The following is a 13,451-nucleotide window of genomic DNA, read 5'->3' on the forward strand; positions in this document are numbered from 1 at the left end:
TTCTGTGCTCCGTTTCTTCTTCCTCTTTCTCTGGGTCGGCTCGCACTTAGCAGAATAAAAAGAGACCTTGAAGTTCTTTCCAGATTGTAGACATAACAACGCACACACAAGGAAGTAAGGAACAAGCGTTTTCCTTTCTTTTGTTAACATTCGATCGACACTCTGAAGAAAAGAAAATAAGATGCTCCCTAGTATCCACTTTAGAACCCAAACATTTAACCTATGTTTACATAAAGCCCTTTATATTCTATTCATTTTCAGAATGACCCTAAATTAATAAGTAACATATTTCCCTTCTACTTTTAAGTTCGAAATATTTCAAAATACCCTTCTACTTTATCACCTAACTATTCAACATACATGTCATTTAAAATAAATAAACAATTAATTTACTTCATTTTTCTATTAGTTTCCATTTAATAAACTTTGAGTTATTAATTTCTATTTTTGCCCACCAGCCAGCCTTAAAATTCCTATATACTTGATTGACTTGTGTTCTTCGATATTTTCAATTATAAAACTTGGGTACCGGTCTCTTCAAGAATACCACCCATCCACGACCTAAGCAAGTGTAAGCCTATGACGTTCTCTCCATGTTCAAAGACATAATTTGTAAAAGCTAGGTCATCAAGCGTAACAATCTTCTCAATTTGTTGTTGAGAATGAGATGGTGTCGTGGAAATAGGAGGAGACAAATCATGCTTCGGGAGAAAAAGAGCCATACATAAACGAATATTGTACTCAACGCATGATTCCTAAAAATAGTCGAGCAACTAAGAAAATCAAGGCAACTATAGCACGCAGTTCAGAAACTAATATCAAAACACCAATACAAATCCCTCTCAAGAGAAGCCAATCATTCAAAAAGTTGCTTCTTTGCCGTCATAAAGAAATTTGACTTTGTCAATCATCTAAAACTTTTCATTCAAGACATTAGTAAAGTCGTTACTCCTTTATGGCTTACTCAAGCTCGAGTTCTTGAATCGTGTCCACGACAACCTCCAGTTTTGATTACAAAATCTCATAAGATCATGAGCCCATTCAGCTTCCACGCTAGCTAGTTTATGGACCCCAGGTTATCAACTTGCTTCCTTTAGAATGCTACGATGAACTTATGAGCAATACACCCCTCTACAGATAGGGGTGAGTATGGTGTAGTTCGATGTGATTATTGATCAATACCAAACTACGAAACGCAAGTACGATTATTTCATTTTGTGAACCGAATGGTGCGGTTATGTGGTTTTTTTATGTGGTTTGTAGTTTGGTATTTGTCTGTGTGGATTTGGTTTGGTTTTCTTTTTGCAATATTTTGTGTTGTTATTCACCGTGTCGATTTGGGTTTTTTAATTTGTGGTATTTAAGAGTGTCAAAACTATTAGTAATTAACATCTTAAAAACGTCAGATTTCCATTACTTATTTAAACCACTAACAAACTAATAAAGTGAGTACTTAACGGTTAACATCTTAAAAACGCCAAATTTAAATATCTCACTTTAAAAAGTTAAAACACCACCAAACCATATTTTTAGAGTTCGCGACATTTAAAAGCACCATCAAATGAATAAGTTGAGTAATTAACAATTAACATCTTAAAAACACCAAATTCCACCAATTTCTGAAGTCTAAACCAAACAAAAACAAAATTTTTTTCTTCTAATATTTCCCTTTCATTCATCCTATGTAACAACTTGCTATTGAAAGTTTCTTTTCACTACATCGACTACAAGTAAACAACCAAAATCATTACATACTAAAAAATTAAAAAAAATCATTAAACATAAGAGAATATAAACAAAGATATAGCATGTTAGTTATGTGGTTGCAAAGCAATTCAATCGCTTTTTGTTGCGCATCGTTGGATTACCTTTTACCCTTTGAAAGCTTATATGCATAAAAAAATGATAATATTAATATCATAGTAAGTGTTTGTGAAATTAAGTCCAAAACTATCGAAAAAAGCTTACCAATTTTTATACTCGATAATTTCGCAATCAATTCATCTATTTATGTACTCCTCATAAGATAACCAAGTTCATGATCTACGGAAGAAAATTGTATCCTATCTTGTGCACAAATCAAAGGTTATGTGGGGCTAGTGTTAGAAATCATATACATACTGATAGCTCTACCACCACCGGTACTAAATGTCGACTCAGATTGAACTGTTGAGATCGGAATTGCCAAAACATGTGTAGCTACTTTAGACAATATGGGAAATTTGACCTAATTTTCTCTCTGCCAACCCAAATGATCAAACGTGTAACATCCGGATTTCGAGGTACGGATATCAAAACTATGTTGGAAAATATGGTTGGGCACGACGTGGTGAAGGTATCACCACAATGTGGCAAATTTTGCTTGAGGCACACATATTAAATGAGTGCCATGATGTGGCACTATGTTGGCCATGTCGTGGTAACCATTTTATGCAAAAACCTAATTCTTCGGCCTTAAGTCATATTTAAAGGAAGTGATGGCTAGGGTTTCCTCCACCCTCAACCTTCATCACCTCCGAACGAACCTTTGGTCAAACACTTCTTCTTTTGAAGTTTTTTTGCTCATTTTGCAAGCTTTTGGTGGTTTTAAAGGAAGAAGAAGAAGAGTTGGTGCCTTGTTTCAACAATCAAATCTTTCCCCACACTTACGAGCGTCTTCTAGACTCTTTGTAAGTCCTCAAGCTTCCATCTTTTGGTGTCTTCCTGTTTAGATCTAGGTTTTATTTCATGTTTTGGTCCCTTTTGACGTGGTTTGTATGGTTTGAAGAGATAACGTTTGATACTTTATGGTTTCTCTGAGTCCCTTGAGCATCATATCATATAGATCTAGAAATTGGGGGTGGTTGGAAGACTTTGCATGAGTTTTAGGTCATATTTCATCTTCTGACCTAGATTTGGGAAAGGACAAGCATGGTGCGTGCTTTTCGAAAAAGTTTGCATTTTTAGGGAACATTAGGACCCCTAAAACCCTTCTGTTTGTTTTGGACTGGAGATTGTAAGGATGAAGTGCTTAATGGGTGACTTCATGCCTTAAGTGGCCATTAAGGACCTATCTTTTGAGATCTTGGCGTATTGGGATATCTTAATGGATAAAGTTGGAAACTTTATCTGTGAAGAACTTAGGAAGAATCATATATGAGCTTTGGAGCTCTTAAGGATGAAGAAAAACAACTTATTTCATTAAGTTGTGTTGATGCAGTTCCAAGGACGTGGCCTTCTAGCCGCCACAACGTGGCGACTGAAGATCAACCGATAATTTTGTCATTTTACGACCATGACATGGACAAAGGGAGGCCACGACATGGTAGCTTGCTGATGATGGGAACAATCTTGAAGTTTAAGAAAGTGCCGGAGACGTTATGGGGAGAAGCAGCAAGACATGCAGTGTTTGTGCTTAACCGTGTGTCAACAAAGGCGTTAGAAAACACAACCCCATACAAGTGTTGGACCGGAAGAAAACCAAATATTGAACACCTATGGCTGTTTGGCTGTATTGCTCATACGAAAGTCATGAATAATCATCTCTAGAAACTCGAAGATAGGAGCAAGAAATATGTGTATCTTGGAACAGAAACCGGAATTAAAGCATACAGATTATTTGATCATTACACTGGAAAGACTTGTGTGAGCAAACATGTGTACTTTGAGGAAGACAAAGGGTGGATTTTGGAGAATTCTGAATGATTTAAAGAACATTTAGGATGTCTGTTGGTTGTGGAAGGATACAACAAGGAGGCGGATGAACACATAGAATATGATGCACCTTCAGAAACTTAGGGCTTTAGAGAAGGTGATACTCCAATGAACTTCTTCAATATATGTTAATAGGCCCATTTCGAAAATGAACAGAGCCCAACAGATCAGGCCCATAACTCTCCAATAAACACTCTTCCATCCTCACCATCTAAACCTACCTGCCAGTTCAACCGGCTTAAACACCACCGCTTCAGAATCAACAGGTGGTGGTGTACCAAAGAGATATCATCGGTTTTCGGATATCTGCAGACAAGAAGATGAACATATGCTTACGTTGGATCACAAAGAATCAACCTCATTTGAAGCAGCAAAGAGTAATGTCGAGTGGGTAAAAGCTATGAAAAACGAATTGTGTGCCATTGAGAAGAACAAGACATGGGAGTTAGTGAAGCTGTCACAGGGTTGAAACCCCATTGGTCTCAAGTGGTTGATCAAACTGAAGCGAGACCCAAAAGGAAACATCTTGAACCACAAATTCCTGTTAGAGAAGGGATATGTTCAGAAACAATGGATTGATTTTGAAGAAGTTTTAGCTCCAGTTGTCCGTCTCGAAACAGTAAGAGTACTCCTAGCTCTCACATGAAAGAATGGATGTTGGGTCCACCATCTAGATGTGAAGTCGGCATTCTTGCACGGGAAGTTGGAAGAGGAAGTGTACGTATCGTAGCCAGAGAGATTCGTGAAGAAATACTCAAACGTAATGGTGTACAAATTATCCAAGGCATTGTATGGCCTTCGACAAGCCCCTGGGCTTGGAACGCACGTCTGGACACGTAACTAAAGCAAATTGGTTTTAAAAGGTGTGTTCATGAGTATGCAGTGTACACAAGAAACTCACAAGACAATGTGTTGATAGTAGCGGTCTACATTGATGACCTCATTGTAACCGGAGGAAATGAAAATGAAGTAAACACATTCAAGAAACAAAAGAACCAAGAATTTGATGAGCGACTTAGAGTTGTTATCATACTACTTGGGTATTGAGGTGACTCAAGAAGAGAAATGAATCAGCTTAAAATAAACATCATATGCCAAGAGTTTGTTGAAAAAAATAGGCATGGAAGAATGCAATGGGGGCAGAGGGACCCATCGAGCACAAGCTGGAATTGACAAAAGATGAAGATGGTGAACCCGTAAATGCTACTGAATATAGAAGTATTGTTGGTGGTCTGAGATATTTATGCCACACTAGACGTTAAATAGCATATGCAGTGGGAATTGTAAGTCGGTTCCTTTAAAGGCGCGCTAAACTTCACCATCAAGTTGTGAAGAGAATTCTAAGATATGTACAGGGAACTCTCAATCTTGGACAGTTTTACCCTCAAAGCTCCAGAAAGAATGAAGTGATTGCATTCTCGAATAGCAATCACGCCCGAGACCTGGTTGACAGAAGAATTACAAGTGGAATGGTGTTCTACTTGAACGAAAGTCCAGTGACATGGAGTTCCCAGAAATAGAGGTGTGTTGCACTGTCATCGTGTGAAGCGGAGTTTATGGCAGAAACTATGGCAACATGTCAAGGAGTCTGGGTTCGTTGGTTGATCCAGGTAACAGGGGAAAAACTAGGTCCAGTTACAATCCACATCAACAATAAGTAAGCTATTGAACTAGTAAAGCATCCTGTCTTCCATGGGAGAAGCAAACAAAAATCATGTTCAAGGAAACGAGAGAAACGCTTGGAATAAAGACTCTGGATTAAGGGGGAATATGTTGGTTTAATCCAGAGGGTATATTGGGAAACATATGTTTATTCAGTGGTTTGACTCTATCAAAAGGCCATGTTGGTCATATTTCCTTTTCTTTAGGCGTAATCAAGAAGTGGGTTAGTTCCCCTACTGGTTTAGGAAGCATTTTCCTTTTTATAGATGTTGTCTATTTCCCTTTTGCAATTTAATGAAAAAACTCAGAAAAGTTGCTCCAATTTGGTATGTTCTCCCAAATCAAAAGTGAAGTGTGCAGTTTTTGTCCCACCTGCAAGTGCCTTTTTCTGTTTTCTACCTTTACTTATTGAATAAAGTCAATACTCTTTGTGTAAAAGCCATCAGGAGTTTCAGACGAAATTATGCCAGAGCTTTTGGCTATAATATTCTATATATAAAGGTTTATTGGAGAATCAAATGTACAATAAGTGAGAAAAAGGAAATTATATGACAGATGGGGACATTGCAGCAGGAAGGCAAGATCATGTGCTGTGTCTTCTAACTTGTATAAAAGTATGATCTTGAATACCACAACAACAAAGTCACAAGCAATAATATGGCTTAATCATGTACTTGTGTATAGAAAAGAATTAACAAAGCAGATAACTTGTATCACCGGTATTCTAAATTAAGGTGGGAATAAAATACGGTAGAAGCATCATGGTCCCATGTAATATTAAGAGGAATGTGGTAATGCCCCCTAAAAAGCACGAAATTGTGGCTCAGGTCTCTGGGGTTTTCTTGAAACATATCTGGCCCTATCATTAATAGGTGAATTAGACATTGGATCTGTCTTACAGGTTGGAAGACAAAGCCATGTGAGGTTGCCTTTTCTTCCACCAGATGTCACCATCCTCTATCAAGATCTCCTTGTATCTCTGTATATAAAAACCATTCGATATGAATAACACAACCACAACTTCCTCTGAAATCCTTCACAACTTTTCACCAAGAAGACGTGCATGCTTTGAGAGTTTCCATCCGCAATCAGGCCTTTGAAGTGAACAGACACCACCCTCCTTAAAAATGGCCATCCTTTTTCCTCGGATCATTCAAGCAAAACAAATTCTCAGAAGATCATTATCCAATGGAAGCAGCACAACCAAATGTATGGACATTCCGAAAGCTTATTTAGCAATTTATGTTGGTGAGCAAGAGAAGAAGCGATTTGTGGTTCCTGTATGGTTGTTAAGCCAACCTGCATTTCAAGAATTACTAGATCAGGCAGAGCAAGAATTTGGGTATGTTCATCAAATGGGCCGCCTCACAATTCCATGCAGTGAATATACATTCAGAGATATTGCTTCTCAGTTGGGCGCATTATGACTTCTATGCAGCATTCTTACAACCAATTAACCACTAGCTAGGTGTTTAATTTTGTCATTTGTATTTAAACCGAGACAATTTTCCCACTTGTATGAAATCAGATCAAGGAACAGTTTTGAGTTCACTATAATTTGTTTAGTGTATGAATGAGAAACTAATTTCACATTTGATTATTTAGGTAATGTGAATATTGGGAGTGGAATGGAATTAACAAAGATAGTCGCTTTTGTTCATGACTTATCATCAAAAATATAATTGCTAAACAATATGTACCACTTGGGTCCATCACCTTGTGATGGTGATATATCAACCATTTAGTCTCACATGCTTTTGTTCTTTAACCAAAGTAAAGTACAAGTTGGCTAAACATTGATGCATTCCAAGACAAATTGGGTCCCACTTGAAAACAACTCCATCGCATGAAAAATTAACATGGTGATTACAGATACCAATAGAGTTATAGCAATGTTTAACTAATCTTTTGATTACTTATACACCCAAAGATCATGTAAATTAAAGCCAATGAATCGTGTTGTTAAAGCTATGCAATTTCCTAGCTTATCATAACTAATTAATATATTAAATTGTTGCATACAACATTAACTGAGAATCGTAGAAAATCCGTATAAGTATTAGGTTCAATCCTGATTATCCACTATGAGCGTGAAGTACAGGACAATGAATAAAACATTGATATTTTATTTTGGTTCCGCATATCAGGTGTAAGCATATGCTCTTATTAGCTTAGCCAACAACCCAACAAAAAAAAGTATAATATGCCTATATACACACTTCTTTTTTGAAAAAAAAAATATTGACAATGAATTTTGTTTCTCATTCAAGTATAAGCTTATATCCTCACATAATATACGGGGTACTTCAAACAAGTGAAAATTCATGTTTTATACAACAGGGACAAGTGACTCAGTCTTGCATGCCTGTTGGAAAAAGGTCAGTGATAATACTTTACAAAAATGTGTAAGCAAATAGAATGATGTAACTTGACTTCAAAATGCTCCAGGCGACTTTCAACTTTTTAAGGTTTCGTCCCTTCTTTGTAAATTACTTAGAATTGTCCCATTTGTATCGATACACCTGTAGATTTGTTTCCACAAATCTTGTGATATTTACATACCAATTCCATGCTATCATCAAAATTTTCCCTAGCCCATTCCTTTTTCCATTAAGTGTTGGAATTCACAATTCCATTCCAATTTGAATAAAGGTTAGTAAAACTAAAATCAGTCGCATTCAAGATATTCAAGTTTTTGCCATGCAATCATGTTTCCAAGCTCATTACAAATAGCAATTCATGAGTCCAAATCCAATTTCAACATTTATTTGAATATTTCCGAAAAATCAACTTACTAGGGTTTCGTTATTACCTGAAGAATCTGTCAAATTGAAGGACAACAGAAATTTTGGGTCACCAAATGTGAGAAATCACGCACCCCTTATATGATTTCTGTTCTACGTTTCTTCTTCCTCTTTCTCTGGTTCGGTTCGCACTCAGCAGAATACAAAGAGACCTTGAAGGTCTCCCCTTCTTTCCGGATTGTAGACATAACCACACACATACAAGGAAAAGAGCGTTTTCTTTTCTGTTGTTAACATTCGATCGACACTCAGAAAGAAAAGAAAATAAGCACTTTTGATCCCAACATTTAACCTATGTTTAAATTAAGCCCTTTATACTCTTTTTATTTTCAAAATGACCCAAAATTAATAAGTAACATGTTTTCCCCTCTACTTTTAAATTCGAAATATTTAAAACTACCCTTCTACTTTATCACCTAGTTATTCAATATACATGTCATTTTAAATAAATAAATGAACAATTAATTTACTTCATTTTTCTATTTGTTTCCATTTAATAAACTTTGAGTTATTAATTTCTATTTTTACCCAACAACATGCCTTAAAATTCCTATATACTTGATTGACTTGTGTTCTTTGGTATTTTCGATTATAAAACATGGGTACCTAGTCTCTTCAAGAATACCACCCATCCACGACCTAAGCAAGTGTAAGCCTATGACGTTCTCTCCATGTTTAAAGACATAATCCGTAGAAGCTAGGTCATCAAGCACAACAATCATCTCATGTTGATGTTGAGAACGAGATGGTGTCATGGCAAACGAAAACGAACCTTATATAAACGTATATTGTACTCAACGCATGATTGCTGAAAATAGTCGAGCAACTAAGAAAATTGAGGCAACTATAGCACATATTTTTGAAACTAATATCAAAAGACCAATCCAAATCCCTCTCAAGATAAGCCAATCAATCATAAAGTAGCTTCTTTCTCTTCGTAAAGAAACTTGACTTTGTCAATCATCTAAAACATTTCACTAATGACATCAGTAAATAATTATTCCTTTATAACATATTCAAGCTCGAGTTCTTGAATCCTGTCCATGACAACCTCCGGTTTTGATTACAAAATCTCACAAGATCACGAGCCCATTCAGCTTCCAAGCTTCCTAATTGGAACCCCTCTATGGACTCCTTTAATAGTTTATCCACTTGCTTCCTGCATACTACTACGACGAAATTGATGAGCAATATACCCCTCTACGGATAGGGTGAGCACAATGTAGTTTGGTATGATTACTTATCAAAACCAAACTGCGAAACGCAACTATGATTATTTCATTTTGCGAACAGAATGGTGCGGATGTGTTTTTGATGTGGTTTGTAGTTTGGTATTTGACCGTGTAAATTGGATGTGGTTTTCTTTCGGCGGTATTTTGAATTGTTATTAACAATGTGGATTTTGGTTTTTTCTTTTGCGATTTTAATAGTTTTAAAACTATTAGTAATTATCATTTTAAAAATGTCAAATTTTAATAACTTATTTAAAGCACTAACAAACTAATAAAGTAAGTACTTAACAGTTAATATCTTAAAAACGTCAAATTTAAATAGCTTACCTTAAAAGGTTAAAACACCACCAAAACATATTTTTAGAGTTCAAAACATTTAAAAGAACAACCAAATGAATAAGTTGAGTAATTAATGATTAACATCTTAAAAACACTAAATTTCACGAATTTCTGAAGTTTAAACAAAAGAAAAACAACATTTGTGTCTTCTAATATTTCCCTTTCATTCATCCCATGTAACAACTTGCTATTGAAACTTTCTATCCACTACATAGACTAGAAGTAAACAACCAAAATCAATACATACTAAAAAAATTTAAAAATCAATAAACATAAGAGAATATAAACAAAGATATAACATGTTAGTTATGTGGTAACAAAGCAATTCAAGAATACCACCCATCCACGACCTAAGCTAGTGTAAGCCTATGACGTTCTCTCCATGTTTAAAGACATAATTCGTAGAAGCTAGGTCATCAAGCACAACAATCATCTCATCTTGATGTTGAGAACGAGATGGTGTCATGGCAAACGAAAAAGAACCTTATATAAACGTATATTGTACTCAACGCATGATTCCTCAAAATAGTCGAGCAACTAAGAATATTGAGGCAACTATAGCACATATTTTTTAAACTAATATCAAAACTCAAAAGACCAATCCAAATCCCTCTCAAGATAAGCCAATCAATCAAAAAGTAGCTTCTTTCTCTTCGTAAAGAAACTTAACTTTGTCAATCATCTAAAACATTTCACTAATGACATCAGTAAATCATTATTCCTTTATGACATATTCAAGCTCGAGTTCTTGAATCCTGTCCATGACAACCTCCGGTTTTGATTACAAAATCTCACAAGATCATGAGCCCATTCAGTTTCCAAGGTTCCTAATTGGAACCCCTCTATGGACTTCTTTAATAGTTTATCCACTTGTTTCCTGTATACTGCTACGACGAAATTGATGAGCAATATACCCCTCTACGGATAGGGTTATCACAGTGTAGTTTGGTATGATTACTGATCAAAACCAAACTGCGAAACGCAACTATGATTATTTCATTTTGCAAACAGAATGGTGCGGTTATGTGTTTTTGATGTGGTTTGTGGTTTGGTATTTGACCATGTAGATTAGATGTGGTTTTCTTTTGGCGGTATTTTGAATTGTTATTAACAATGTGGATTTGGGTTTTTTCTTTTGCGATTTTAATAGTTTTAAAACTATAAGTAATTATAATTTTAAAAATGTCAAATTTTAATAACTTATTTAAAGCACTAACAAACTAATAAAGTGAGTACTTAACAGTTAATATCTTAAAAACGTCAAATTTAAATAGCTTACTTTAAAATCTTAAAACACCACCAAAACATATTTTTAGAGTTGGAAACATTTAAAAGAACCACCAAATGAATAAGTTGAGTAATTAATGATTAACATCTTAAAAACACTAAATTTCACGAATTTCTGAAGTTTAAACAAATGAAAAACAACATTTTTGTCTTCTAATATTTCCCTTTCATTCATCCCATGTAACAACTTGCTATTGAAACTTTCTATCCACTACATAGACTAGAAGTAAACAACCAATCAATACATACTAAAAAAATTTAAAATTCATTAAACATAAGAGAATATAAACAAAGATATAACATGTTAGTTATGTGGTAACAAAGCAATTCAACCGCTTTTTGCTGAGCATCATTGGATTAACTTTTACCCTTTGAAAATGTATTTGCATAAAAAACATGATAATATTAATATCATAGTATGTGTTTGTGAAATTAAGTCCAATTATATTGAAAAAAGCTTACCAATTTTTATATATGATAATTTCAGTCAATTCATCTATGTTTATACTCCTCATAAGATAACCAAGGTCATGATCTACCGAAGAAATTTGTATCCTATCTTGTGCACAAATCAAAGGGTCTGTGGTATTAGTGTTACAAATCAGATACTTATAGATCTGCCACCGGTACTAAATATCGACTCATATGGAACCGTTGAGATCGGTATTGCCAAAATATGTCTAGCTAATTTAGAAAATATGGGAAATTTGATCTAATTTTCTTTTCTAAAACACAAAAGATCAAACGTGTAACATCCATATTTCGAGGTATGAATATCAAAAATATTTTGGAAAATATGGTTGGCCACAACATAGTAATGGTGTCACGACGATGTGGTAAAGTTTGCTTGAGACGCACACCTAAAATGAGTGACACGATGTGGCATGCCATATCATGGCAACCATTTTATGCAAACCACTATTTTTTGGGCCTTAATCCCTTGAAGTGATTGATAGGGTTTCCTCCACCCTCAGCTTCCATCACCTCCAAACGACCATTTGGTCAAACCCTTGTTCTTTTGAAGATTTTGTGCTCATTTTGCAAGATTTTGGTGGTTTTAAAGTAAGAACAAGAAGAGTTGGGGCCTTGGTTCAACAATCAAACCATCCCCTCACTTGTGTGAATCTTCTGGACTCTTTGTAAGTCCTCAAGCTTCCATCTTTTGATGTCTTCCTCTTTAGATCTAGGTTTTTTTCATGCTTTTTAGTCCTTTTTGATGTGGTTTGTATGGTTTGAAGAGATAAAGTTTGAAACTTTATGGTTTCTCTGGTCCCTTGAGCATCATATCCTATAAAGTTTGAAACTTTAGTACGGTTGCGATGATGTTTAGCGGGTTTTGGGAGTACCATTATGAGGAAGTCACTTAGAAGATTTGGGACGATTCTTGAGGAAAGTATGAGCAGGTGTGGAAGGTAGTATTGGGCCCGTACTACTGGAAACATAGGATCCATACTCGAATTGAGGAAAGTCACGAAGATTATAAGAAGCCAATAGAGGATTTATGTACGGGTCTCCAAATTGTGGATAAATTATGATGGATTAGTGATGACAGGTTGGTTATGTGATGACAATATGGTTTTGTTTAATAGGAGGTCGGTACCGGGGCGGGAAGTAGAGTCCTTCAAAATTGATACAGATGACATAGGGTTACGCAAATTGATTATCATTGACGTTTCACATATTTTTTTGGAAGAATTGTCTGGTATGGTTCGTCGAATCACTGACAGACTGATTGTCAAATTCGGGGAGCGAGCTGCAGCCTTTCGGGCTGTGGAATACACTGTTGAGACGATTAGGGAAAGAGATCTTGATATAGAAGCACATCATGGAAAGAGGAAGCGGGCACATGATTCGAAAATTTCAGCGATGGACAAAGAGCTCGATGTTGCTAACCTGAGTACCGGAGGCCAGAGGGACCACATCATGCACACTAAGGATAGAGGAACCAATGAGCCTATGTGTTGTAAGTTCAAATGTGGCAGGTGCGGATGGAAGGACCATGTTCACCAAGATTTCACCTTGGAGGTAGAGCTATGTCACGGTTGTCATCAGCCTGGTCAAAAACTGAGTACTAAATTAGCACATGTCATAGATCCAATAAACATTCTTCTGTCCTCACCATCCAACCCTACTACACCTGCCAGTTCAACCGGCTCAAACACCACCACTTCAGAATCACAGGTGGTGGTGCACCAAAGAGATATCATCGGTTATCATTATCTACAGACAGTTCATCTAGACAGTAAGATGAACGTATGCTCACTCTGGATCACGAAGAACCAACGTCATTTGAAGTAGCAAATAGTAATGTCGAGTGGGTAAAAGCCATGAAAAACGAATTGGGTGCCATTGAGAAGAACAAGACATGGGAGTTAGTGAAGCTGCCACAGGGTCAAAAACCCATTGGTCTCAAGTGGGTGATCAAACTGGAGTG

This window comes from Lactuca virosa, chromosome 8 (assembly GCF_052849685.1).
Source record: "Lactuca virosa cultivar CGN04683 chromosome 8, Lactuca_virosa_CGN04683_v6, whole genome shotgun sequence".
Classification (NCBI taxonomy): domain Eukaryota; kingdom Viridiplantae; phylum Streptophyta; class Magnoliopsida; order Asterales; family Asteraceae; genus Lactuca; species Lactuca virosa.